We start from the raw sequence: 6,486 nt of genomic DNA, 5'->3' as shown, positions 1-6,486 counted from the left end.
CACTATGTGTTAATGCTTTGTTCCGGTTCTCTATTAAAAGGAGGCCTTAATATCCCTTAGTTTCCGTAAGGACCCCGCTGCCACGGGAGGGTAGGACAAAAGATGTCATGCAATTTCTTTTCCATAAGCACGTATGACTATGTTCGGAATACATGCCTACATTATATCAATGAACTGGAGCTAGTTCTGTGTCACCCTAGGTTATGACTGTTACATGATGAACCGCATCCAGCATAATTCTCCATCACCGATCCATTGCCTATGAGCTTTCCATATATTGTTATTCACTTATTTACTTTCCCGTTGCTATTGCTATCATCACTACAAAATACCAAAAACATTACTTTTACTACTGTTACCTTTTGCTACCATTACCACTACTATCATATTACTTTGCTACTAAACACTTTGCTGCAGATATTAAGTTTCTAGGTGTGGTTGAATTGACAACTCAGCTGCTAATACTTGAGAATATTCTTTGGCTCCCCTTTTGTCAAATCAATAAATTTGGGTTGAATAGTCTACCCTCGAAAACTGTTGCGACCCCCTATACTTGTGGGTTATCAACCGACATTACGTGTACGCTTACACGAGACTGGTTCTACCGACGTGCTTCGCACACAAGTGGCTGGTGGGTGTCTGTTTCTCCAGCTTTAGTTGAATCGAGTGCGGCTATGCCTGGTCCTTGTTGAAGGTTAAAACAGCAGACTTGACGAAAAATCGTTGTGGTTATGCGTAGGTAAGAATGGTTCTTGCTAGAAGCCCGTAGCAGCCACGTAAAACTTGCAACAACAAAGTAGAGGACGTCTAACTTGTTTTTGCAGGGTATGCTTTTTGATATGATATGGTCAAGACATGATGAGCTATAAGTTGTTGTATGAGATGATCATGTTTTGTAAAGTTATCGGCAACTGGAAGGAGCCTTATGCAATGCAATCGCCATGTAATTGCTTTACTTTATCACTAAGCGGTAGCGATAGTCGTGGAAGCAACTTTGGCGAGACGACAACGACACCATGATGGTGATCAAGGTGGCGCACCGGTGACTATGGAGATCATGAAGATGCTTCGGTGATGGAGATCATGAGCACAAGATGATGATGGCCATATCATGTCACATATTATGATTGCATGTGATGTTTATCCTTTTATGCATCTTATTTTGCTTAGAAAAACGGTAGCATTATAAGATGATCCCTTACTAAATTTCAAGGTATAAGTGTTCTCCCTTGAGTATGCACCGTTGCTACAGTTCGTCGTGTCGAGACACCACGTGATGATCGGGTCTGATAAGCTCTACGTTCACATACAACGGGCGCAAGCCAGTTTTGCACATGCGGAATACTCAGGTTAAACTTGACGAGCCTAGCATATGCAGATATGGCCTCGGAACACTTAGATCGAAAGATCGAGCGTGAATCATATAGTAGATATGATCAACATAGTGATGTTCACCATTGAAAACTACTCCATCTCACGTGATGATCGGACATGGTTTGGTTGATTTGGATCACGTGATCATTTAGATGACTAGAGGGATGTCTATCTACGTGGGAGTTCTTTAGTAATGTGATTAATTGAACTTTAATATATCATGAACTTAGTACCTGATAGTATTTTGCATGTCTATGTTGTTGTAGATCAATGGCCTGTGCTACCGTACCTTTGAATTTTAACGCGTTCCTAGAGAAAGCTAAGTTGAAAGATGATGGCAGCAACTACACGGACTGGGTCCGTAACTTGAGGATTATTCTCATTGCTGCACAGAAGAATTGCGTCCTCAAAGCACCGTTAGGTGTACCACCTGCGCCAGCAACTGCAAGTATTGTGACTAGCTGGCAGACACGTGTTGATGACTACTCGATAGTTCAGTGTGCCATGCTTTACGGCTTAGAACCGGGACTTCAACGATGTTTTGAACGTCATGGATCATATGAGATGTTCCAGGAGTTGAAGTTAATATTTCAAAGCAAATGCCCGAATTGAGAGATATGAAGTCTCCAATAAGTTCTATAACTACAAGATGGAGGAGAATAGTTCCGTCAGTGAACATATACTCAGAATGTCTGGGTACCACAACCACTTGACTCAACTGGGAGTTAATCTTCCTGATGATAGTGTCATTGATAGAGTTCTTCAATCACTGCCACAGAGCTACAAAAGCTTCATGATGAACTATAATATGCAAGGGATGGATAAGACAATTCCCGAGCTCTTCGCAATGCTGGAAGCTGCAGAGGTAGAAATCAAGAAGGAGCATCAAGTGTTGATGGTTAACAAGACCATGATGACCCACAAGTATAGGGGATCTATCGTAGTCCTTTCGATAAGTAAGAGTGTCCAACCCAACGAGGAGCAGAAGGAAATGATAAGCGGTTTCCAACAAGGTATTCTCTGCAAGTACTGAAATAAGTGGCAACAGATAGTTTTGTGATAAGATAATTTGTAACGGGCAACAAGTAACAAAAGTAAATAAAGTGAAGCGAGGTGGCCCAATACTTTTGAAGCAAAGTACAAGCCTGGACAAACTCTTATATGATGTAAAGCGCTCCCGAGGACACATGGGAATATCATCAAGCTAGTTTTCATCACGCTCATATGATTCGCGTTTGGTACCTTGATAATTTGGTATGTGGGTGGACCGGTGCTTGGGTGCTTCCCTTACTTGGACAAGCATCCCACTTATGATTAACCTCTATTGCAAGCATCCGCAAATACAACAAAAGTATTAAGGTAAATCTAACCATAGCATGAAACATATGGATCCAAATCAGCCCCTTACGAAGCAACGCATAAACTAGGGTTTAAGCTTCTATCACTCTAGCATCCCATCATCTACTTATAACTTCCCAATGCCTTCCTCTAGGCCCAAACAATGGTGAAGTGTCATGTAGTCGAAGTTCACATAACACCACTAGAGGAGAGACAACATACATCTCATCAAAATATCGAACGAATACCAAATTCACATGACTACTAATAGCAAGACTTCTCGGATGTCCTCAGGAACAAAAGTAACTACTCACAAAGCATAAACATGTTCATAATCAGAGGGGTATTAATGTGCATATAGGATCTGAACATATGATATTCCACCAATTAAACCAACTAGCATCGATTACAAGGAGTAATTAACACTACTAGAAACCTACTAGCACCAATCCCGGACTTGGAGACAAGAATTGGATACAAGAGATGAACTAGGGTTTTGAGCTGAGATGGTGCTGATGAAGATGTTGATGGAGATTTCCCTCTCCCGATGAGAGGAGCGTTGGTGATGATGATGGCGATGATTTCCCCCTCCGGGAGGGAACTTTCCCTGGCAGAACAGCCCCGCCAGAACCCTAGATTGGCTCCCCCCAAGGTTCTGCCTCGTGGCGGCAGAGTTTCGTCCGAGAAGATGGCTTATGATTATTTTTCCATCGAAAGAGTCCATATAGCAGAAGATGGTCACCGGAGGGCCACCAGGGGGCCCACGAGGTAGGGGGCATGCCCAGGGGGTTGGGGCGCGCCTCCACCCTCGTGGGCAGGGTGTGCCCCCCTGGTGAAGTTCTTGTGGTCAATGTTTTTTATATATTTGGAAAACATCATCCGTGAAGTTTCAGGACTTTTGGAGCTATGCAGAATAGGTCTCTAATATTTGCTCCTTTTCCAGCCAGAATCCCAGCTGCCGGCATTCTCCCTCTTTATGTAAACCTTGTAAAATAAGAAATAATAGGCATAAGTATTGTGACATAATGTGTAATAACAACCCATAATGCAATAAATATTGATATAAAAGCATGATGCAAAATGGACGTATCAGACCACTAGTTTCAAGAAAAAAGGTAAAGGGAAGAAGAAGGGGGACTTCAAGAAGAACGGCAAACAAGTTGCTACTCAAGAGAAGAAACCCAAGTATGGACCTAAGCCTGAGACTGAGTGCTTCTACAGCAAAGGGACTGGTCACTAGAAGCGGAACTGCCTCAAGTATTTGACAGATAAGAAGGATGGCAAAGTGAAAGGTATATTTGATATACATGTTCTTGATGTGTACCTTGCTAATACTCGTATTAGCACCTGGGTATTTGATACTAGTTCTATTGCTCATATTTGCAACTCGAAACAGAGACTACACATTTAAACAAAGATTGGATAAGGACAAGGTGACGATGCGCGTGGGAAATGGTTCCAAAGTCGATGTGATCGCCGTCGGCACGCTACCTCTACATCTACCTTCGGGATTAGTATTAGAACTGAATAATTGTTATTTGATGCCAGCGTTAAGCATGAACATGATATCTGGATCTTGCTTGATGCAAGATGGTTATTCATTTAAATCAGAGAATAATGGTTGTCCTATTTATATGAGTAATATATTTTATGGTCATGCACCCCTTATCAGTGGTCTATACTTATTGAATCTCGCCCGTGATGATACACATGTTCATAGTGTTGAAACCAAAAGATGCAAAGTTGATAATGATAGTGCAACTTATTTGTGACATTGCCGTTTAGGTCATATCGGTGTAAAGCGCATGAAGAAACTCCATACTGATGGACTTTTGGAATCACTTGAATATGAATCACTTGGTTCTTGAGAACCGTGCCTCATGGCAAGATGACAAAAACTCCGTTCTCCTGAACTATGGAGCGAGCAACTGACTTATTGGAAATAATACATACTGATGTATGCGGTCCAATGAGTGTTGATGCTCGCGGCGGGTATCATTATTTTCTGACCTTCATAGATGATTTAAGAAGATATGGGTATATCTACTTGATGAAACATAAGTCTGAAACATTTGAATAGTTCAAAGAATTTCAGAGTGAATTGGAAAATCATCGCAACAAGGAAATAAAGTTTCTACGATCTGATCGTGGAGGAGAATATTTGAGTTACGAGTTTGGTCTTCATTTGAAACAATGTGGAATAGTTTCACAACTTACGCCACCCGGAACACCACAACGTAATGGTGTGTCCGAACATCGTAACCATAGTTTACTAGATATGGTGCGATCTATGATGTCTCTTACTGATTTACCGCTATCGTTTTGGGGTTATGCTTTAGAGACGGCTGCATTCCCTTTAAATAGGACACCATCAAAATCCGTTGAGACGACACCTTATGAACTATGGTTTGGCAAGAAACCTAAGTTGTCGTTTCTTAAAGTTTGGGGCTATGATGCTTATGTGAAAAAACTTCAACCTGATAAGCTCGAACCCAAATCGGAGAAGTGCTTCTTCATAGGATACCCAAAGGAGACTGTTGGGTACACCTTCTATCACAGATCTGAAGGCAAAATATTTGTTGCTAAGAATGGATCTTTTCTAGAGAAGGAGTTTCTCTCGAAAGACATGAGTGGGAAGAAGGTAGTACTTGATGAGGTAATTGTACCCGCTCCCAAATTGGAAGGTAGTTCATCATAGAAATCTGTTCCAGTGATGCCTACAGCAATTAGTGAGGAAACTAATAATAATGATCATGAAGCTTCAGATCAAGTTACTACAGAACTTTGTAGATCAACCGGAGCACGATCCGCGCCAGAGTGGTACAGAAATCCTGTTCTGGAAGTCATGTTACTAGACCATGGTGAACCTACGAACTATGAGGAAGCAATGAATCATATAGTAGATATGATCAACATAGTGATATTCACCATTGAAAACTACTCCATCTCACGTGAGGATCGGACATGGTTTAGTTGATATGGATCACGTGATCACTTAGATGATTAGAGGGATGTCTATCTAAGTGGGAGTTCTTAAGTAATTTGATTAATTGAACTTTAATTTATCATGAACTTAGAACCTGATAGTATTTTGCATGTCTATGTTGTTGTAGATAGATGACCTGTGCTGTTGTTTGATAGCCCACAAGTATACGGGATCGCAACAGTTTTTGAGGGTAGAGTATTCAACCCAAATTTATTGATTCGACACAAGGGGATCCAAAGAATATTCTCAAGTATTAGCAGTTGACTTGTCAATTCAACCACACCAGGATAACTTAATATCTACAGCAAAGTATTTAGTAGCAAAGTAATATGGAAGTAACGGTAACGGTAGCAAAAGTAACATATTTGGGTTTTGTAGTGATTGTAACAGTAGCAACAGAAAAGTAAATAAGCGGAGAACAATATATGAAAAGCTCGTAGGCATTGGATCGGTGATGGAGAATTATGCCGGATGCGGTTCATCATGTAACAGTTATAATATAGGGTGACACAGAACTGGCTCCAATTTATCAATGTAATGTAGGCATGTATTCCAAATATAGTCATACGTGCTTATGGAAAAGAACTTGCATGCCAACTTTTGTCCCACCCTCCCGTGGCAGCGGGGTCCTATTGGAAACTAAGGGATATTAAGGCCTCCTTTTAATAGAGTACCGGACCAAAGCATTAACACATAGTGAATACATGAACTCCTCAAACTACGGTCATCACCGGGAGTGGTCTCGATTATTGTCACTTCGGGGTTGCCAGATCATAATACATAGTAGG

The sequence above is a fragment of the Triticum dicoccoides genome, chromosome 7A (genome assembly GCF_002162155.2).
Source record: "Triticum dicoccoides isolate Atlit2015 ecotype Zavitan chromosome 7A, WEW_v2.0, whole genome shotgun sequence".
Taxonomy (NCBI): Eukaryota; Viridiplantae; Streptophyta; class Magnoliopsida; order Poales; family Poaceae; genus Triticum; species Triticum dicoccoides.
The sequence above is the reverse complement of the archived record's forward strand: the minus strand, read 5'-3'. Positions refer to the sequence as shown.